Source organism: Pinus tabuliformis, chromosome 8 (assembly GCF_031772625.1).
Source record: "Pinus tabuliformis cultivar Carrire ecotype Pingquan chromosome 8, CPIR1, whole genome shotgun sequence".
Taxonomy (NCBI): domain Eukaryota; kingdom Viridiplantae; phylum Streptophyta; class Pinopsida; order Pinales; family Pinaceae; genus Pinus; species Pinus tabuliformis.
The window spans coordinates 2,054,054,038-2,054,077,635 of record NC_142294.1 but is presented as its reverse complement, the minus strand read 5'-3'; the positions used below and the strand labels follow the sequence as shown (position 1 = coordinate 2,054,077,635).

The 23,598-nt window shown below is 38.3% G+C and overlaps 1 pseudogene; it reads left to right on the top strand.

Annotated features, from left to right (window-relative positions):
• The first annotated feature begins 3,724 nt into the window (after positions 1-3,724).
• LOC149244722 (uncharacterized) lies at positions 3,725-4,292 on the top strand (annotated as a pseudogene).
• Positions 4,293-23,598: the final 19,306 nt, after the last annotated feature.

Sequence of the window (23,598 nt, the reverse complement as noted above, 5' to 3'; positions counted from 1 at the left end):
ACTTCATCAGAAAGCTCATTCACGACCATGTTCTTGAAGTGCAATATTGTTCCACAGATTATCAAGTTGCAGACATCTTCACAAAGGCTCTCACAGAGGCGAAGTTCACTAAACTTCGATTTATGGTTGGAGTTCAGGAAGTTGTCACTAAGGGGGGATAGGCTCTAGTGCCTCCTTCCTTCTCCTATTGTGTCATATTTGTAAATCCTTCAATCCTATCCCAAGTTGTTCTTAAGGGGGGATGTTAGGATATTCCGACACATAGGAAATAGTTAAGTACAACTTGGTCTAGTGTAGAGTTAGGTATAGAGTTAGCTAAAGTGTGTTTCTTTACCGTTGTACATTTTGTAACTTACAATCCGACGGTCACGATATGTAGTGATCCGACGGTTCATTCTCTCCTCAGTATTACCGACACTTGATCCGTGGCTTGACACCCGATTGGTCCATGAATTCTATTTAAAGCGCATGGAGGGTCATTTGTAGGGTAATCCATGCATGAGAGAAACATATGTAAATTTTCATTCTTTTATTAATAAATTGCCTGAAGTGGCTGCGTTGGCTCAGGCCGTGGACTGTTTCCCTCTTTGAGGGTTTTAACCACGTCAAAATACTGGTGTATTGATCTGCGATCTGGTTGTGAGCGGTGTCCTTTTGGTGTTCTGTCTAAGGAACTTACCCTGTAAATTCTTACATCATCAACCTAATCATTATTTTATAATGTAAACCCATTCTACATGTATTTGATGTAAATAATCTTAGCAGATCTGTGTCATGTATGTAATTTCTTAGGTAAACCTATTTTTCTAGTGACGATCTACATTCCGGGTGTTTTTTGTCTCACCGATCCATACTTGGATGGTATACATAGTTTTCCTTCAGTCTTACCCTAAAGCCGGAATGAATTTTGTCACTGGGATCTTAGGCAAGTCGTAGTGTTCTAGATCGAGTCTATGTAAAATTGATTTGAGAATAATCCTAACTATTTGGTTAGGTTATTTATTTTATTACAAATTGTTTGGTCTACTGATTATATTTGTGTCTCAGAAATGGGTAGTCTATGAGGGTCTATTACAAATGGGTTTTCCCCCTTATGATGTAAAAATATGAAAATCATGATGTAAAGTGTCTTGAGGGTTGGAAGAATAATTTATCCCCTCATAGGTTAATTAATTAAATTTTCTGGCCAAAAATTAATTAAAATCTTAAGCCATAAATTTAATTAATTCTAAGTCCTAGGTAAATTTAAACTCTCCAAAGGCAAAATTCGTTAGTCCTTAAAAATTAAATTTTAAGAGGTCCAAGTACTAAGGTAAATTAATTATTTGATAACTTTTAAGCCTTTGATCCGTGAGGTTAAGGCAAACTCAAAATTTTGGGGAAATTAATTCAAAAATTTAATTTTTGAATTAATTAAAATGCATTTAATTGAAAATTTTGAATTTCCCTAAATATTTAAATATGTCGACGGATGAGATTAAAAGGAATTTTAATCCTTATCAACGTCGATATTTCTTTGACGAGGATCACTCGAACTAGCCGTTGGAGGATTTATCTTTAAATAGGAAGTCATTGGTCAGTCAATCGATCTGACCTTTGAATCGTGTTCTTAGCAAGAAGCTCTTGTGTAATCTTTTTTCGAATGATAAATTGTTAGACACATACATGGCAGCAACAGAATATGAATGATAAGCATGAGAGTACATCTATTATTGACAAATGATATACATTTATAATACATGGTGTCACCCTTGGATTCATATTTCAAGTGGTCTCTTGGACTCCCTTTGGATGTTCCGCTTCCACACCAACCCTTAGAGGATTAGGTGTCCAACATTCCCCCCCCCCCTAATCGGAAGGGGTATTTATGAGTCCAAGAAGAGAGCTGTAATACAAAATGTGCAAAAATGCATGGCAGCACTAGGCTAAATGTGCTCTCTGAAATGTTGGTATCAAGGGAGGTAATTTAAGGATGACCACCAACACTGGAATGCTTAGTGCAGTTCCTGGAACTCTTCCAAGTTTGGCATGAAGCTCAGGTCTTCTATTAGAGGAAGTGCTCCTAATGTTTTGAAGAGGGAAACATTCAACCATGAAAGGGAGGTCTCAACCTGTGATGGTTTAAGGATGACCAACAACTCTGGAATGCTACTCTTCCAAAACTGGCAAGAAGCTAAAGTCTTCTGCTAGAGGAAGTGTCCTCAATTCTTTGAAGAGGCATCACGAACTGAAGGCACGCTCAGGGGCATATTTGTCTCTGGCTACAACTCTGAATCTGGTATGGAAGGTTGTGGCTCAGGCTCCCTTGATGTGGCTTTGAAGCTTGTAGATGACCATCATTTCCCCCCCTCTTAGACACAAGGTGAGATGATGGAGAAAACTCAACTGCAAGATTGTTCAATACTCTAGAACAAGTTCTGACATATGACTGAAATATCTTCTTGGCTATTGAAGCCCATTTCCAAGAAATGATCCATCCAAGATGAATCTTTTTTCTTGCAGGAGGCTTGTTTTTGAAGCATCTGTTTTATTGGTTTTATGACAATGCTTACATGGATGAAGATCAAAATAGTGATCTTTCATATGGCCAACTCAATCACAGTGTTGGCATTTCACATTTTGTTGTTGTTGCTGTGGAAGAGGAGCAGAATCTGAAACAGTTGAAGGTGAACTGTCATGAAGAAATCTAGCACTCTGAAACTGGATGGGCTTTGAGTAATCTGGAATGTGAAAGGACATGTCCTTGTCATATCGAAGACTAGTTCTGTGCTTGTTGTGGACAAGCTCTTCCCAAGGTCGGATGACCGACTTGGGAAGTGCAGACTGAATTTATGCATCTGCATATACAACTGCTCCTGAGAGGGGCTCAATGATCTGATCAATTTGCTGCTTATGGGAGTCTGTTTCAATGTTTTGAACAGAAATGGGTTCAGAATGATGACTCCATTGTTGTAATTCTTCCTGCTGCAGTTGAGATTCAAGCTGCAAAAAATCAATCTGTTCTTGTGCATATTTGTGAGAGTGTCTTTGCTGAATTTAAGTGTGCTTTCAGCAATAGACATGATTAGAGTTCTCAATAACTCTAATAAAGTGGTAATTTTATCCATTTTATCAACAACTCAAACTCAACAAAAAGGAGATTCAAAAAACTTGGATGCTTGAGCTTGCTATACTGCCTCACAATAATGACCAAGGGAAACTCCAAAAAAAATCAAGCTCTATGTGCCCAAAACATGAGTGAGACTTTGATGGTGACTGCAATTTTTGAAAATGATAACCAATTTTTTTTTTTTTGAAAGACTTCCAACTATAGAATTCCCAAAGGACAAGCCCGACTACTCAAATAATGGAAGACCCAACTCAGAACTAACTTGGAATTTTAGAAAAGAGATAAATAACTAGCTCCAAATACTCTCTCTTTTAATGAAGAATTCTTGTAAAAACCATATACATAAACAATACCGAAAACTGAAATCTTCAAGGACTAATGCAGTTTGTTTTAACAAAATATACCCAACGCTGAATGTGGGAAATTGTACCAAGACTCTGAAATTTTATGAGGTAGCTGAATTCCCAGGGATCCTCTGACAATCTGTCTTGACAAGGAAATAATCCTCCCCTTTCTTAGGTTGTGCAACATGACCATATCTAATGCAAGGTTTCTCAAACTTCTCATGTCTAAGCTCCTAGTCGATCAAAGAAGCCAGAGGAACCAAGTGCTACCATGTTGGCTGGAGTGAAATTGGAAGTGATGACGCCTGCTACAAACGCTCCGGATGAAGGGCGCATTGTTGTCGACTTTCAAATGCCACCCATTTTTTCTCCGGATGTTCGGCCTGGCAGACCTATAGATACAACAGTTGTGATTTCTGAGTAGTTGTTTAGCGTCCTTGTGAGTTCTGGGGTTATCAAATTAAAGGAACTATCAATATCAAAGGGACAAGCAGCTTGGATGGCATACTTGGATATATATTGTCTCGATGCCGATGGTGCTATGTTTGATGCTGCTTTTCTTGCAGCTATTGGTGCCTTTGCACACTTTCTGTTTCTAGCTGTTTCTATGACAGAAGAAGGAAAAGTGATTCCCATGTCTGGAGATACTTGTTCTGGAAGATGGAAACAAAGAACAACCTAAAGTTCAAGAGCAAAGGCAGTAGCTGACACTAGGGAAAATTTTATTTTCTTTGACATGCATGTTGCACAAGAAATATATATTAGTAGATCCTACAGCTGAAGAAGAAAAGATTTTCCAGACAACTATCATTGTCGTGCTTGATCTTTTAGGATGTTAATGTGTCAAGCCAATTGGATGTTAACCAGGCCAGGAGGAATTCACGAAGTGAGAGATCTGGCAAAGGGCGGAGAAGAAGGGAAGTTGTTGAACAATGTCGGATTGATTAACAAAGGTGGGGCCAGTACATTACAGATGAAGAGGATGAATGTGCTACGGGAATGGCCCCAAGATCGAGTAACAGGAGGCGTGCTCGTAGAAATAAGCGAAACAATCTGAACTCTTCTCATCATTTAGAAGACTACTACCAAGATGAACTTGCATTCCATTCAAATCAGCTGAGAAATGAAAATTGTGATGATTTTGATCTTGAAATGGCATTATCCCATGGACTGGCGTTGCGAGTCAAGATATGTGAAGTTTTATAACAGCGTGGAGAAACTAGAATAGTTTATAACAGGCAGTGGATAGTGGTATAATCAGACCCACAGTATATATCTCAGGTATACATTACCACCAACAGACAGACGGTGCCAATGGACAGCGCAGAGTATGGTATGATGGGTTGGTAACCGAGAGTCGGGTGGTTTGTGGAGGAAGGAGGAAGCGATGCGGGGCAATACAACCCAGATGTTTAACCTTACACCACTGGTGAATATACGTTATAACCAGGCCTGACACACTGACAAAGAAACGACCACCTACATACTATTCGAGTAGGCACAAAAACTGAGAGGTAAATAAATGCAATGCAGGAAGAGCGTTACTACGTGAAGATGTGAGTAGAGATTGCAGCTAGAATTTAGTTGAGAAAACATTTATGAAATATAGAATTGATGGCAGAACTGACCTACACAGAAAGGCCATAAAACAAGTGGCTCAAATACGAGCAGGGAATGATATCGGCTGCTCTGATACATGTTTGTATTTAACATAAAGAAATACTTTGGGGTTAATTTTTGTTGGTGTTACTCTTCATGGGAATACTGTAAGATGTGTTGTTTTCATGCATACTTTTTTCTAAAGTCATTGATGACAGCTTCTAAAAAGTGATTTGAGTACGAGTATCTTACTGAGTCGTTGGGGTTTGAATAATAATCTAAATTTTGAACATAATAGCAGGTATCTCTATTTTTCTGAGATTTATTATTATTTTCTTGCTCTATTTTTAATGGTTGGATCGAGTTGTGCAAGGAATTCTTGATGTTAGATCCTCGAGAATTAGGGGAAGTTTTTAGTTGGACGAGCCAACTCTCGATCCGTGTTTTTTGAAGAGCCCAATAAAATTAATCACGGGCTTATCATAAGAATTTTTTTTTTGGTGATACACGAAGGGTTTCAAGTTAGCACCTCCCTAAAATTTAAAAGTTTAATTTTTTTTGTGCAGTATAATGACAGATCTGGCTTATTAGAGCCTACAATTTGTAAATTTTGTAATTATTTTTCTAACAAGGGTTTTTTTGGGTTTTTATCATTGTATATATCGTTTCGGTGTTTTCTTGTTGTCATGCAGCTACAAATCTGAGGAAGAAATTTGTGTAGAGTCCAAATCTAGGCCCTCGAGGGTAAGATTTGGATCTGTGGGGGTTTATTTGCATAATTTTGCAGGGATATTATTAAAATATTTTGCAGTCCAAGGTTTTCAAAAGGTTTTAAATCTGGAAAATTTTATAAGGGTTTCAAATAAATCTGAAGCAAAAGGATTTGACATTTTAATCAGAATTTCTGGGGTTTTCTAGCTACCATTTGTCTGAGTTTTTCGATCTTCTGGTTGGATTTTCGTTTTGCTGCAAAATTTTGAAAAAAAATTAGGAAGGCTCACAGCCTTTTGCTGTTGCTTGCATTCTCCATTAAGTCTACAAAAGCCTCACGCTCCCTGTCTCTGTCTTCTCCTTGTTGTTGTGTTTTCCTCCATTTCTGCAAGCCCTCTTTTCCATCCCTTTGCTGCCTTCTGCGTGCATCTCTCCCTCCTTCAAAACTCGCAGCTCCATTCAACTATTGTCCCACGTCTCCTCTCCTCTGTCATTTTTTCTCCTTCATCCCCATCTCTCCTATCTGTAGCCCTTCCCTTCGACCTGAATTCCAAATCTGCCAACCCATGGCCTTTGCTCCTCGGCCTTCATTTCCCAACCCTTCACGCCACATCTCCAGCTCTCAATTTCCATAGTTGCGTCCTTCATTCCCATCTGTTGACGATGCTCTGTCCAGCTCCTAGCCCATCGCTGCAGCTCCCTCCTCCTTCTCTCATCGACCTGTGCAAGTCGACTTCCTCCATCTTTACACCCCCGCAAACCTGCACACAGCAAACTCTCAATTCATTTAACCTTTCTTTATTTTCATTCGATTTTTATTTCATTTTTATGTATGCGTTAGGTTAGGTTAGGTCTTATTTTTATTTAGTTTAGTTAGTTCATTTTTCATTTCATTTTTAATCTATATATGCGTTAGGGGTTTCGATTTATGTATCTTTCATTTTTTGAAATTCAACCTTGTCTCGATTTTTTTTTTTTCATTTGGATTTGTTTTAATTTGATTTCTTGATTTTTATTTTTTTTATTTCCTTTTTCTTTTTATTTTTGACTTGATTTTTGTTTTACTTTTTTTTATTTTTAACTTATGATTTTGAAATTTTTTTTTTTTCATATTAAAAAAAAAAAACATTAAAAAATCTAAAAAATTAAAAAAATCTTAAATATTTAAAAATAGAAATTCATTTTTGTGACTTGAGATTATTAAAAAATTAAATTAAAGAGGATTTGCATTAATACAATAAAAAACTTAATGTGGCCCATGGCCCATTAAAATTTCGATTTATTAACCTTTTAATTTACTTTTGCACATTAAAAATTTGATCTCTTCATTTTACCACATTAAATTAATTTCCAAAGGAATAATTAAATTGTTCATCTAAAGTTTCTTAGTGTCCTTTCGTGGTAAGTGATTTCTCTATTAGCAAGTGCAATTAATGTTTTAAAAAATTATATTGCATATTGGAAAATTGTTCTGGATCTGAGTTCTTAATGAAATTTATTTTAAATCTGGAATCTCTTTCATGATAAAGTTTTAAGCATTCAAATTAGATCGTTCATGATTGTCACTATCTGTCACATTATAATTTGCTCTAGATAACTTGTTTTATTTAGTCTATGGTTAATTCAACATAAAGGCATTGGTCTATAAATCATTTCTATCTTACGGTTGTGTCTTGGTTGCATTAGTGTTTAATCTATTCATCTCAGTTAACTAGTACTCATTTACTTGTTCATCCTTAAGTCTCCTAGAGCCTGTGTTCCACAGGCTATTCTCATTCATTCACCTTAGGGACTACTCCCCTTGACTTGTCTAGGAGAGAGTCTAAATGGAGTGAGTAAGGATTAGAGTGACAACCCTTACTCTGAGCATTGTTGTGGTGCCTAGAAACTTTGTGCGACAACATTTTTTGGCACCATTGCCAGGGATAGAGTTTTTATGTCCTTGGTCCTCACGACATTTTTCTAATCATCTAATATTTTTCGTCATTCATTAGCCCGTCAAGCGGCACAACATTTTTTGTCGTCGTTGTCGGGGACATTTTATTCTCAGCATTTTAATGACATTTCCTCATCATTCTTCTCATTTCTCATCTCTCATTCAAGCCGGAAAATCCAACACTTCTTGGCATTGCCACCAAGGACCAATCTATTGGGCCTTGGTTTTATAGCATTTCATATCATTTTTCTGGCGTCATTTCATCTCTTCATTTCTCACCATCCTAAGTCTCGTCATCTCTCATCTTAACTTTCTGCACCTGGACATTCCGGTTGGTTTCCTGTTTAGGTGGCGACTCCACTTATTTATTGATTTAATCCAAGATAGGGAGCCCTCCTTGGATATCCATCTGCCTCCATCCACTATCTTTTTTTATTTCACCTTTAGTATCTTTGTGAGAGATTCATGCTCAAGTGGAGACTCCACTTCTTCCATTTCTTACAAGAATTTCTGCTAGAAGCTCGCTTCTTATAGATGTTTTGATTTCCTTGAGCAGGGATCTATCTCTCTAATATCCATTTGGCCCATATTTTTCCCGTCATCATGGATTAAGACTTGTTTTCTCCTTGTGATTTTACTAATATTTAGGGAGCTCCACATGGCTATCCTCCTTTTTTCGGTGACGCCATCAATGAATTTCCTTCTTTTCAAGTTAAAAATGTTTTTACTACCTAAGTTCACCTTCAGAATGTTAGCCTCTGTATAAACAAGCGTCTCCCATATTCTAAATATGAAGATGAAGATTTTCATTCTTACCTTATCTGGAGATGCTTTTGATTGGTACGTTAATTTCCCTAATAACACTTTTGATTCTTTACAATCAATCATTGATGCCTTTGAAGATAAATATGGAGATAAAGACAAAGTCAAAGAAAAAGCTGAAGTAAAGAAAACTATAGAATTTGAAAATGATTTCAAGGAGTTAATTTAGATGGTTAAATACATATAGTTAAATCAGGCTCAAGTAAGCAAGAATGCAGAAGTTAATCAGGCTCAACTTATTAAAGATATGGAAATTAATCAAGCAACATTAATAGTTGGTCATGCCAAATGAAAGTAGAACACTCTAACCATATGGATGCCATAACAATGGAAAAGATACAGGTACAGAAATTTCAGCATTGGTCAGAGGATGAAAGAAACTAGGAAACTTCAACAGATCATAAAGCTCCATGTTTGCTGCAGCGAGCACCATCTTATTATGAGGAGGTCATTGTTCCATTTAAAAGTGGCTAATTGAAGGTGACCCAGATATGGAAATTGATAAGAATCAGGTTGATGCTTACATGTTTGATCCACTAGTCATAACAAATCAGGTTCATAAAGAAGCACAGGTCACAAAACTCTTGAACATTCCAAATTTTCCATACAAGCATTTTTCGGATCAAGAAGGAAGTTGTACGCCGAACGCATCATCATCAATATCACAGCCTGCCACAAAGAAAAAACGCAAGAGAAAGAGAATGAGAAAGTGGTTTGATCCATCTGATGGCCCCAAGCAGCTTGATTTTCAAATAGGAAAAAGTCCTACAGTGTGTAGGATTGGACATGGCACATCTAAGAAACAGCCAATAGATTTGCCTGAAAGCAGGCAAATGCTCAGCGTGCACTACATTGAATGTATCTGATGCCATGGGGCATCCTTTGTATTGTATTCCTAACCCTACACCCTTTTATTTCAGTAGTTTATTTTGTAGGTAGATGTTTTTCATGTTGTTAGACTAGTTAATAAAAGAAGAGCTTATATCTTTCCTATGCGTAATGTTATATAATGATTTTGGATGGATGCTACTTATGTTATATTGTGTGTTGCATGGATGCAGATTCTAGATTCTCACATTCCTCCGGTGCAGCAACGTGTCCCCAAGTAGAGCCAGATGTTGACCACTATGTGTCAATGACCCATAACAGTACACCCCACCTTTTTTCGCAAAATGGATAGCATCTAATCGATGTGTCTGTATCATCCAACTTTCATCATCAGCCTAGTCATGATGTTATAATGTAAACCCATTCTGCATGTATATGATGTAAATAATCTCAGCAGATCCGTGTCATGTATGTAATTTCCTAGGTAAACCTATTTTTCTTGTGACGATATACATTCCAGGAGGTTTTGTGTCTCATTGATCCACTCTTCGATGGTTAGCAGAGTTTTCCTTTAGTCTTGCCCCAAAGCCGAAATGAATTTTGTCACTAGGATCTTAGGTGAGTCATAGTGTTTTAGATCGAATCTATGAAAAAGTGATTTGGGAATAATCCTAACTATTTGGTTAGGTTATTTATTTTTTGAAATCTGACCTTGTCTTGATTTTTTATTTTCCATTTGGATTTGTTTGAATTTGGTTTCTTGATTTTTATTTTTTTTATTTCCTTTTTCTTTTTATTTTTGATTTGATTTTTGTTTTACATTTCTTTATTTTTAACTTATGATTTTGAATTTTTTTTTATTTTCATACTAAAACATTTAAACATTTAAAGAAACCTAAAAAAAGTAAAAATCTAAAAAAATCTAAAACATTAAAAAATCTATAAAATTTTAAATTTTAAAAATCTAAAATATTTAAAATATATATATTTTTTTGTGACTTGAGATTATTAAAGAATTAAATTAAAAGAGGATTTGTGCTAATACATTAAAAATTTTAATGTGGCCCATGGCCCATTAAAATTTCGATTTATTAACCCTTTTAATTTACTTTTGTCACATTAAAAATTTGATTTCTTCATTTTACCACATTAAATTAATTTCCTAAGGAATAATTAAATTGTTCATCTAAAGTTTCTTGATGTCCTTTCGTGGTAAGTGATTTCTCTATTGGCAAGTGTGATTAATGTTTAAAAAAATTATATTTCCTATTGGAAAATTGTTCTAGATCTGAGTTCTTAATGAAAATTATTTTAAATCTGGAATCTCTTGCATGATAAAGTTTTAAGCATTCGCATTAAATCATTCATGATTGTCACTATCCATCACATTATAATTTGCTCTGGATAACTTGTTTTATTTACTCTATGGTTAATTCAACATAAAGGCACTGGTCTATAAATCATTTCTATCTTATGGTTGTGTCTTGGTTGCATTAGTGTTTAATCTATTCATCTCAATTAACCAAGACTTATTTACTCGGTCATCTTAAGTCTCCTAGAGCCTGTGTTCGACAGGTTATTCTCATTCATTCACCTTAGGGACTACCCCCCTTGACTTGTCTAGGAGAGAGTCTAAACGGAGTGAGTAAGGATTAGAGTGACATCCCTTATTCTATCGCGGTGCCTAGACACTTTGTGCGACAACAAACATTATTAGAGTGTGTGTTTCTTATTTCATCAAATAGCTACCAAAACCAAAGAGACAAGAACACAAGATGTTGGCTCCAAGCCAAGGAGAACCTCTCCTCTTGAGAGCAAACCCTTGAATATCTTCTTATAGATGTTTAGATGAAGAATATCAATACCCTTGACAAAATAGACACCAGGTTACTTCCAAGACGATTCTCACTATCCTCTGCTCTGTTGAGTTCACAATTCCCTTCTCTCCTTCTCCTTATGCTAACTGTCTTCGATTCCTCCTTTTCTCGGCTGACACGGTCCTTTATTTATGTTAATATCTTGGGACAGACTTGCATACTCTTTGTTGAGATATGTTATTGTTAAGACGTACCGAGAATTGTATCTTCTACTGATAGTTTTAAATACCACCAATAGTTTCCTTTTATGAACCACCATTGAGAACTTCTGTATATTTTCCACCACCGAGAACTATAGTCACAATATGTGTGTTCACCTGGGGATGTTGTTACATATATCTACACAGGACACAACAACAAGTAATCATTGTATATTATACGCAATTCTTGAATAACTTCAGAGAGCTATCACAGTGTATCGATCTCAAAACAACCTTCGAGATATATATTACAGACTTTTGAGAAGAGAGATATCATATATTTATGTATTGCAGGCTTTCGATATATTTCGTTTACTGTGTCTGTGTTCTTTTCTTCATCGATTATTCCTTTTTTTAACTTCACCAAAGACTCAGGTTACTCCTTGTATATATTGTAGAATTTTGCAGAATTTTTCCTACAAATCAGCTAGCTTTGATACCATGTAGAAATTTTTCTAGAAATCAGCTAGCTCTGATACCATGTAGAAATTTCCCACCTATAGATCAACTTGGTAATGCAATGTACTAAAGCAAAACACTTGATCTACTTCTACAAACAATTTAGCGGAAGCTTAATCAACCATGAGCAACATCAATAAGAACACATATAACTGATAAGAATGAATCAATAACACATAACACAGAAGAATTTACCCAGGGAAAGCACCTGCTTAAAACCCCATCTTTGTATTATCATACAAGTGGAAATATAGTCCAGATTACACAAAGCCTTAGCTCAGAAGCTATCCATCTCTTAGTACAATCCCTCTGCTACTCATAGACAGCCAAAGGCTTCTCACAAACCTTCTTCTCTACCCTCCAAGCCTCCTATTTCCTTGTGCAGTTTCCTTGGGGTCCAGTGATGTCACATGTGTGAATTGGCCTCTTCACACACTCACTAACCTCTTATCTAATTGCACAAACCTGAAGGCGATAAATCATCATCATGGATGAGCTTCCTTTATAGGAAAAATATTCATCCAACTGATAGTACACTGTCCCTTCTCTGATCTCAACTGGGTCTATGTCTGAACTGACATGCATGAGTATTTAAGCTCTAATATTCAGTTATCTGAAAATAACAGTTGTTACATGCATGCAAGCATTAACAAACTGAATCTCATTAATTTAACAACTTGTTAAATTAATCTAACTGGACTTGACTCAGTTAACTAAGCCATCTAATTTTTAACTCATAATGACAACTCATCCTTATCTCTTTAACTGATGGATAAATTCATAAATCAAGAGAGAAAATAATTGCATGATCTCACAAAGACTTCAAGTTTAATTTTCCATAACTAATTAACTCATGGAGATCAATTAATTAATATTTTAAACTGTTGGTAAGACCAAATTCGTTTTTACTTCCTATAGTTAGACCAGGGACTGCTAAAAATAGGAAGGGACCCAGAAATGTATTTTTAGAAGATTCTATTTTTCGCAGTTTCACCTCTCACCTAAGGTGGCCAAAATGCTCATTGGCAAAACTGTTATTTTTAGACATGCTATTTTTAGCAGATCTATTTTTAGCACTTTCTAAATTTAGCATTTATTGTTGCACATTTTTCAACATATATATGAGTCAACAATGGACCTTTGAGCCAACATGACAGCCTAATATTCAAGCCAACATATCATCAAGGAGATTCCTTTATTTTTGTAGAGCGGATTTGCATGAGCATAGTGACACATCTCTTGGATTATTATCCTTTGACCTTATGACTTCCATAATACATATGATGTAACATAAAAACCTAAAGACATCAAGAACAAGTCTGTTGACCTAAGGCAACCACATCTTTCTTATGAAACCCATGATGCAAGGAATAATATTATAGTTACAAGCCATCATGAAAATCGAGCCTAGTTACCTTTCCTTCAACACTCCCTCTTAACTAGGGAGGTATTCATTAAATGGTACATGGTTATTCAACACTAAATAGAGCTCATAAAAAGAGTCGGACAAGTAATCCATTTGTATAGCATCATTATAACCAACATTGTCACATAGCAAGGCCTTGACTAAGATCTCTATCTCTCAATAGATCAGAGAACAATGTTGGCGAGACCAATGACTTATAGACACCTTAGTCATTGTCTCTCAAGGTACATACCCATCCAAGTGTTCATTGAGTATGACCTTCCAGGACTATTCTTATCTTGGGTTCCCAGCCCTCAAAGAATATCAGTCCTCTTGCCTACTCTTGTCTTGGATGCCCTACACATCCTCAAAGAGTATACGATGTCAGATGATTACCAAATCCTCCCATTCTTTCTTCCCAAGTGAAGACAAGAATTTTGAGTCTACTGTAGTATACCTAGGGGGGATAGTATGGGGTATAGAGGGAGGTACACAAGGGAATAATGTAATAATGGGATGGGCCATAGTAATAAATTTTGTTGTTAACCCATATCATGTAAGGGACTATAAGTATTTAGCAATAATGTATTAAGACCATTGTATTAGATAGATGGTATTGAGGGGACCATGGTGATGACCCATGGTATTGTATGTATGAGGCCTATATAGAGGCTAGAGACCCCCCATTGAGAGATGTCAAGGAATATTGTATGAATGAGCATATGGTTGGTGGAGTGTTCTCCTTCCTTAAGGAGTGAATGTATGGTGTTGCCCTACCTTAAGGGTTGTGATCAATAAAGAATCATTTCTATCTATTTCTGTCTTGTTATTTCTTGGGTAAAGTTCCTGCAAAAATAAAAATAAAATAAGAAATTCTGCTTTGCCCAAGAAAGTGCTATGATACCACTTGTAATAGATCTTACCTAAAAATATATGATAATGCAAATATACCCAAGAAGTAACCAGACCTAAATATAGATAGAAATGCTTCTTTATTGATCAAACCCTTAAGGTATGGCAACACCATACATTCACTCCTTAAGGAAGGAGAACACTCCACAAGCCATATGCTCGTTCATACAATATTCCTTGACATCTCTCAATGGGGAGTCTCTAGCCTCTATATAGGCCTCATACATACAATACCATGGGTCATTACCATGGTCCCCTCAATACCATCTATCTAATACAATGGGCTTATTACATTATTGCTAACTACTTGTGGTCCCTTACATGATATGGGTTAACCACTTTATTTATTACTATGGCCCATCCCATTATTACATTATTCCCTTGGGTACCTCCCTATGTACCCCATACTATCTCCCCTAGGTATACTAAAACAATTCTCGGTGGTAAACACAGTTCTCAGTGGTGGAAAATATATGAAAGTTCTCGATGGTGGTTCATAAACGAAAGCTCTCGGTGGTATTTACAACTCTTAGTAGACGATACATTTCTTGGGGGTGGTACGTCTAAACAGTAACATAACTCAACAAAGAGTATGCAAGTTTGTCCCAAGATATTAACATAAATAAAGGACTGTGTCAGCCGAGAAAAGGAGGAATCGAAGACAGTGAACATAAGGAGAAGGAGAGCAGGGAATTGTGAAATCAACAGAGCAGAGGATAGTGAAAATCGTCTTGGAAGTAACCTAGTGTCTATTTTTTCAAGGATATTTATATTCTTCATCTAAACATATATAAGAAGAGATTCAAGGGTTTAATCTCAAGAGGAGAGGCTTGGCCTAGCTTGGAACCAACATCTTGTGTTCTTGTCTCTTTGGTTTTGGTAGCTATTTGATGAAATAAGAAACACACACTCTAATAATGTCAAAGAGAATATTGCGCTAAGAAGAAAATTAAAATTCCTCACAAATAGTTATCAAGTTAAAGAATAATCACATCATTCCTACTTGCCCTAGATCATTCAACATGGTATCAGAGCTAAGGTTCAGAAGTCAAAGGAAGGGCAGCAAAGATACATACAAGGACCAGCCTTCAAGAAGGGCATCAAAGCAAGAGCTTTGTCAAGATTAAATAATTAGCCCACAACAACAATCTACAACATAAAAGGCTTTTGTCAAACAATGAAGTTTCGATCATAAGTACTCAGATCTCAGGTTCATAGCAGTAGTTTTGATGCCTCTCACAGTCTTAGTTTATGTCATACCACATGGATCTCAATATAGAATGAAGTTTTTCGTTGATGGATCTCAATACCATAAAATGATCATCATAGAAAGCAACAACAAGATTCTATGGTTCTACACAATGTTGCATACTACAAGGTTCCATAATCCACTTATGTGATAGCAAGACAATGCTACCTCAAGTTCATCAAGAAGTTGCAAATCATAAGAATCAGATGTATAAGTCAAATAAACTTGAAGACAAAAAGGAAAGCTTCATATCATTACATCAAGGATCTCATCTAGAGGAAGCATCAATGCATCTGCTTCAACCATCATCAAAGCAATCAAGGTGAAGATCTCATCTTCACATGAAAAGTAAGTATCTATTTTCAATTTATATATATGGTTAAATGACTTCACAATTGAAAGGACATCTATAAGTTGGATGGGCCTGTTAGCGCTTGAAATTTCACCTCAGGCTGAAAAAGGTAAACCTCAAGGCAACATCAAACCATTTAGCCTCGTAGCTAGCCCTACGGGGCAGGAGAAGGCTCTCTCCGGTCTATCTCGGTAAAATCTTCAATAGATGAGATGACCAATAAGGTAACACTGATTTTAGGCTAGTAAACTGATCAAAAGGGTTGATTTGGGGTTTTTTGGGTTTTTGGTGGCAAATTGAGGAGAGGGCAATTTTGGGTGCGGGGATTGGACACAGTCTCTGCAGGGGGTTCTTTGGGGCGAGGTAGGAGACAGTATTGATGCTTTTGATTTGAGGTGGATGGTCAGGAATGAAAGGTGAGGAGCTAAAGAGAGCAAACAATAACTTTGAATTCTCTTTAGACAGAAGAAAACATTGAAATTAAACAAACTTAAAAGCAGAGCATGGCAGGCATGAATTCTTACTTTAACACTTCATTTGTTTAATGTGCAGAAATAAAAGAAAGGAAATGAGTCACATAACAAGCTTACAAGTACATTGAGAAACACACCATCAACACATGAGTCCACAAGAATCCCAAAGAGGACTGCAAAACCCTGGTCTTCCTTAGCCAAAAATTGCAGAGATACAGTGAATAATACAATGATAGCTTCTCCCTCAAGAGTCCAACCATGAAAATGAGCAAGAAAGTACATAATATAGATGATCTAACCTCTTTCCCTGCCTCCATGGGTCGAGCTCACTATCCTAGGAGCTGTTTCAACCACTTCTAAACTAAGCACTACAAACTAGGCAGTCAAAACAACTTGCCTCTATAAACTTGGAAACCAATTCATTCATTTAATATTTACCCTTTTCATGAATGAATGTTCTAGAAGTGTTACATAAGAGGAAAAATGTCCAAAAAGTACAATAATTACATCAAAGAGAATCACATTTCATCCCAAAAAGTCAAACTAAGTCAAATCTGCGTTTTCTGGGCTGTACAGTGCATTTCTGGACAAAACTGCCTGACAGGTCGCGCGCCCCTGCCTGACGGGTCGCGCGCATTTGGAGCCATGTTTGGAGCACTTGCAGGTGGCCAAATTGAGCAAAAGTGGGCTTGTTGGAAAGGTCTGGGAGTATACGTTCCAACCCAACTGGAATTTCTGAATTTGGAGTTCATTTTACCTGTCAAAACTCAAATCTCCCAAGACTGCTTTCTGCAATTCAAAAAAGTGGCAGAAAGTCAATTTTTACTAGTTTTTTGACTTTCTGGAGGCCCAAAACTTCACCAAATCTCAAGTCCATCCATGAGCATATGTAACTTTGCATGAAAAATCTGGAAATTCTGAGTTTTGGTCAAAAGGAGTTGCCCTGATGAAGGGTCGCGCGGGGGGTGAGACCCGTTAATGGGAAAAACCTGCAAATTGCCAAAAAATGCCAAAATTCACCCAAAATTCTCAAAATTTCTTGGGATTTGTGCTGTGGCTAGGCTATTTAGTGCCTTGATCCTTGAGTGAAGCCTCAGCCAAGATACGGAGGGGATTTGGCCTCTTTCTCCGTTTTAGTGCCTCGGTCAACCGCCTTTGAAACATCTTCATTTTTGCCTTGCACACATGCATCCTTGCCCAGTAGTGGTTCTTCATGTTCCTCAGCAGTTTCTTCTCTTGGTTGGCCTTAGCCAACAGCCTCTCCAAGTGTGTATTTACCTGGATGAGCATGGACTCTCGGTTAGCGGGCAATGGGTCACCGGGTCTTCTTCGGTTCAAGATTCGATCACTACAAATCCTCCACAGCTCATCAAGTGCTTTCTCCTCCTCCAACTGTTTGTTGCGCTGCTCCAGGTATGTGATGGTCCATTGTGCACCCTCTAATCTCCTCTGCAAGGCATCATTTTCAGCTCTGAGATGCTGAATGACCTCCTTTGCCTCTTGGCTTGGAGAAATGGCCTCAAGATCAACAAACTCAATATCTGGAACTCCTGATGGCCCCTCATCAATCTTGGGTTGCTTGCCCCTCTGTGCTGCCTGTGCTGCTGAAGAGAGCGAGGCCCCTTCCACCTGATGTGGAGATAACACTCGCTGAGCTGATGATGAAGGCGAGACCCCTTCCACCTGCTGTGGAGATAGTACTCGCCTAGTTGCTGCAAATAAGGCCCTCGGGCCTTTCTGATAGGTAACCAGAGGTGAGGAGCTGACATGTCTAGTGACAGGGATGTCATGCTGCTGTGATGGTCCTCCCTCCTCATGAATAATCTCAGGATGTGGCGAGGGTGGTGCTGTGAAAAACTCACGAGAGATGAACTCCTCCCATGAGATGCCCTGCTGAGTCAACTGATGCAATACTACTAGCTGAATCAAACCATAATGATAAAGGCTCATGTACTGCTGTGCCGGGCTCTTCCTCTGTAACATGGGCACCATCCTCTGAATGTTCTGATAGAAGAAAACAGGGATGTTCATCATCCTCACTCGGGTGAAGTGCATCAAGAGGCGAATATGATATGAATACACCTGTGAAAATCTGCCCTCACAGGTAAAATAGTGCATGATGAGCCTCATCATGGGAGCATACTCGCTCCTGAGAAACCTGAATGGAAACACACCTGCCAAATGTCTCATGAATGGTGGTCGGACAAAAGGCTCAAAGTGAACATTATCCAGCACCTTGCGCTTATTCCACACCTCCCCAACATTAGGTATCCCTGTGGCATGTGAGATCACTTATTGACCTTCAAAACATGACCTTGTAGACATATTTGACCAAAACCCTAGACCTAGGAAATTGACCTCAAGACAAGACAATACAAGCTTTGAGAGAGCTTAATGACTGAAATGACCTGAGCCAGCAATGCCAAGAGGGGAAAAATATACCAGCTCCTCCATCAGGGTTATGGCATGCCTAATGGGATGCAAAAAATTGACACTAATGAGACACCTACATATGCAAATGCAAAGAGTTTTGATCACTGATGGAAGGCTCAAGACCGACTCTAACATTGGCTCCAATGGGGATGGTATCTCCTTGGAGGTACCAAGAACCACAGATCTCTGTAAGAGCAGACCAGTGCCTTATCATCATTGGGCAATGGAGTCATTATTTTGGCAAACGACACAAGACTTTAACTCATTTATTGACTGAAACTTGACTGAAAGCTAACTGAAACTTAATAGGAACTTGACTCAAACCGACTCGATGGCAAACTGAAATAACTTGAAAAACTCACTCAACAGACCAAACACAAATGACTCATGACTGACTTAACTAAAACAAGAACTTACAAAGCTTATTGAAGGGCAGCAGTCCATCAAGTTTTGAAATCATGATGACAACCACCTGTGTTTTTTACAAGACAATATACATCAAACTATATCAAAATGCCAATGCAACCAATCAAGCAGATGCCTTTTTGATTGATTCTCCTGATTAGATCTTCTGGTCAACAATACAAACCTATCACTGGGCATCCAAAAACATAGCTGACCATGATCTCCTTCATCACTGAACACAACAATAATCACCTTCACTGCTGACTGTAACAAATCTGCCATTGGATCCTGGAAAACATGAAGACTTGACATTGCCACCTCCTGCTGAAAGAACAAGGTGTCCTTTGTTTCAAATTATGATCTGCCTTCATCATGTGCTTCAGGAAAAGTATGCTCATGGGCTTCAAAAAACTCCGAACGAATGGATGAGCAGATCTCTTCTTGGAAAAACATTTCAGCACATGAGACATATGAAGAGGAATCTGAATGGAAATCCTAAATGTTTTGTTCTTCTATGGTGTGAATGTGCGGTTGGTCATCTTCATATGATATCACAACCAAATTATCATCTTTGTGAAGGAAAACATTATCTATTTGCTGATCTACAAGACAATCATCTTCTTCAACAGAGGAAGAAGTTTCCCCAACACTTTCCTGACTATGTGTGCATTGCAAATCTGCTGTAGCTTGGGCTGTAACAAGACCTTTCAAAAGTTGATCTATCTCCTCTTCAGACAAAGGAGACAATGCCTTTTGTTTTCTTCTGCTTGAACAGTAATTATCTTCATACGATAAGGCACTCAGACTATCATTTATTACTGAGTTATTGAAAGGAGATTCATCACTTACTTGCACAAAGATCTCACCTTGCTGTTCATGAACATCTGAATCCAAAACTCTGTCTATGATCTCAACAGTAGAGCTCTCTTTGATGGGCTTCAGCACAAGATATTCCTGGTCATCATAATTTGAATGTTGATCTGAAATAGCTGACTTGACTGCATCACATTCTGAAATTGAATCTTGACTACCTTGCACGTTGTCTTCTTCTGTAGGCAGATCTGAAACAAGCTCTTCTCTTTCATCATCTTCCACTATATGACCATCTTCAGCCTGCTGATCTTGACAAGTATCCTCTAAGATTTTTGTGTGCTGCTGAAATGGATTCTCATACAGAGCCTCCATGATCTCATAGTCCATAAAATTATCATCTTCATAATACTTCTCAAGGCTTTCAATAAAATTATGTACATGGCTACAACAGTTCTGAACTAAAATAAAAAATGGATATGATTCTTTATACTTTTCAAAGAACACGGTATGAAAATTCCTTAAACAATAAATTGAAGCAGGCGGCAAACTTTCATACCATGATTGGGCTTCACCTTCCAGAGTGGCCAAGAATATCTTCATCAAGCAATCTTCAGGAAAATCAACCTTCAACTTGTGAATATGCATATGAAATCTAACTAGATGAAGAGCAGCATCCTTCTTACCATCATCATTAAATATAGGCAGATTCCTTGACCAATCTACCTTCGGAATTTTATTCGGAAAACCTGGAATGTGATCTCGGCTCAAGGGAGCATATCTTCTTGCAATCCGATCCATCTTGAAAAGCTCAAAGCTACTAGTCTTCCTGCAGTGAAGTCACCATGAAGCATTGCTCTCTGGAGCTTTTAGTGAAGGAGTCGCCAGTGAATGATTTCAGCCTTGTCAGTGTCTGATCGTTGTTCACCATCAACAATCAGATCTGAACTTGATACATGTACTGGGGCAAAACGCAATTGAAGTGTTGTATTCACAAGCTCACGGAGATTGACTGAAGCAGCGTTTATCTACTTCCGCTTATGCAAAGCAAAAGCGTTTTGAAGGCTACCTGGCGTAACTTCAGGCTCCGTCTAAGACTTATGAAATAACACGACAATGAGCAAACGATTAATTTGTTCTCCCCAGTATGGTCGCCAATATGTTAGCGCTTGAAATTTCACCTCAGGCTGAAAAAGGTAAACCTCAAGGCAACATCAAACCATTTAGCCTCGTAGCTAGCCCTACGGGGCAGGAGAAGGCTCTCTCCGGTCTATCTCGGTAAAATCTTCAATAGATGAGATGACCAATAAGGTAACACTGATTTTAGGCTAGTAAATTGATCAAAAGGGTTGATTTGGGGTTTTTTGGGTTTTTGGTGGCAAATTGAGGAGAGGGCAATTTTGGGTGCGGGGATTGGACACAGTCTCTGCAGGGGGTTCTTTGGGGCGAGGTAGGAGACAGTATTGATGCTTTTGATTTGAGGTGGATGGTCAGGAATGAAAGGTGAGGAGCTAAAGAGAGCAAACAATAACTTTGAATTCTCTTTAGACAGAAGAAAACATTGAAATTAAACAAACTTAAAAGCAGAGCATGGCAGGCATGAATTCTTACTTTAACACTTCATTTGTTTAATGTGCAGAAATAAAAGAAAGGAAATGAGTCACGTAAAAAGCTTACAAGTACATTGAGAAACACACCATCAACACATGAGTCCACAAGAATCCCAAAGAGGACTGCAAAACCCTGGTCTTCCTTAGCCAAAAATTGCAGAGATACAGTGAATAATACAATGATAGCTTCTCCCTCAAGAGTCCAACCATGAAAATGAGAAAGAAAGTACATAATATAGATGATCTAACCTCTTTCCCTACCTCCATGGGTCTAGCTCACTATCCTAGGAGCTGTTTCAACCACTTCTAAACTAAGCACTACAAACTAGGCAGTCAAAACAACTTGCCTCTATAAACTTGGAAACCAATTCATTCATTTAATATTTACCCTTTTCATGAATGAATGTTCTAGAAGTGTTACATAAGAGTAAAAGTGTCTAAAAAGTACAATAATTACATCAAAGAGAATCACATTTCATCCCAAAAAGTCAAACTAAGTCAAATCTGCGTTTTCTGGGCTGTACAGTGCATTTCTGGACAAAACTGCCTGACAGGTCGCGCGCCCCTGCCTGACGGGTCGCGCGCCTTTGGAGCCATGTTTGGAGCACTTTCAGGTGGCCAAATTGAGAAAAAGTGGGCTTGTTGGAAAGGTCTGTGAGTCTACTTTCCAACCCAACTGGAATTTCTGAATTTGGAGTTCATTTGCCCTGTCAAAACTCAAATCTCCCAAGACTGCTTTCTGCAATTCAAAAAAGTGGCAGAAAGTCAATTTTTACTAGTTTTTTGACTTTCTGGAGGCCCAAAACTTCACCAAATCTCAAGTCCATCCATGAGCATATGTAACTTTGCATGAAAAATCTGGAAATGCTGAGTTTTGGTCAAAAGGAGTTGCCCTGATGAAGGGTCGCGCGGGGGGTGAGACCCGTTAATGGGAAAAAACCTGCAAATTGCCAAAAAATGCCAAAATTCACCCAAAATTCTCAAAATTTCTTGGGATTTGTGTTGTGGCTAGGCTATTTAGTGCCTTGATCCTTGAGTGAAGCCTCAGCCAAGATACGGAGGTGATTTTGCCTCTTTCTCCGTTTTAGTGCCTCAGTCAACCGCCTTTGAAACATCTTCATTTTTGCCTTGCACACATGCATCCTTGCCCAGTAGTGGTTCTTCATGTTCCTCAGCAGTTTCTTCTCTTGGTTGGCCTTAGCCAACAGCCTCTCCAAGTGTGTATTTACCTGGATGAGCATGGACTCTCGGTCAGCGGGCAATGGGTCACCGGGTCTTCTTCGGTTCAAGATTCGGTCACTACGAATCCTCCACAGCTCATCAAGTGCTTTCTCCTCCTCCAACTGTTTGTTGCGCTGCTCCAGGTATGTGATGGTCCATTGTGCACCCTCTAATCTCCTCTGCAAGGCATCTTTTTTCAGCTCTGAGATGTTGAATGACCTCCTTTGCCTCTTGGCTCGGAGAAATGGCCTCAAGATCAACAAACTCAATATCTGGAACTCCTGATGGCCCCTCATCAATCTTGGGCTGCTTGCCCCTCTGTGCTGCCTGTGCTGCTGAAGAGAGCGAGGCCCCTTCCACCTGATGTGGAGATAACACTCGTTGAGCTGATGATGAAGGCGAGACCCCTTCCACCTGCTGTGGAGATAGTACTCGCCTAGCTGCTGCAAATAAGGCCCTCGGGCCTTTCTGATAGGTAACCAGAGGTGAGGAGCTGACATGTCTAGTGACAGGGATGTCATGCTGCTGTGATGGTCCTCCCTCCTCATGAATAATCTCAGGATGTGGCGAGGGTGGTGCTGTGAAAAACTCACGAGAGATGAACTCCTCCCATGAGATGCCCTGCTGAGTCAACTGATGCAATACTACTAGCTGAATCAAACCATAATGATGAAGGCTCCTGTACTGCTGTGCCGGGCTCTTCCTCTGTAACATGGGCACCATCCTCTGAATGTTTTGATAGAAGAAAACAGGGATGTTCATCATCCTCACTCGGGTGAAGTGCATCAAGAGGTGAATATGATATGAATACACCTGTGAAAATCTGCCCTCACAGGTAAAATA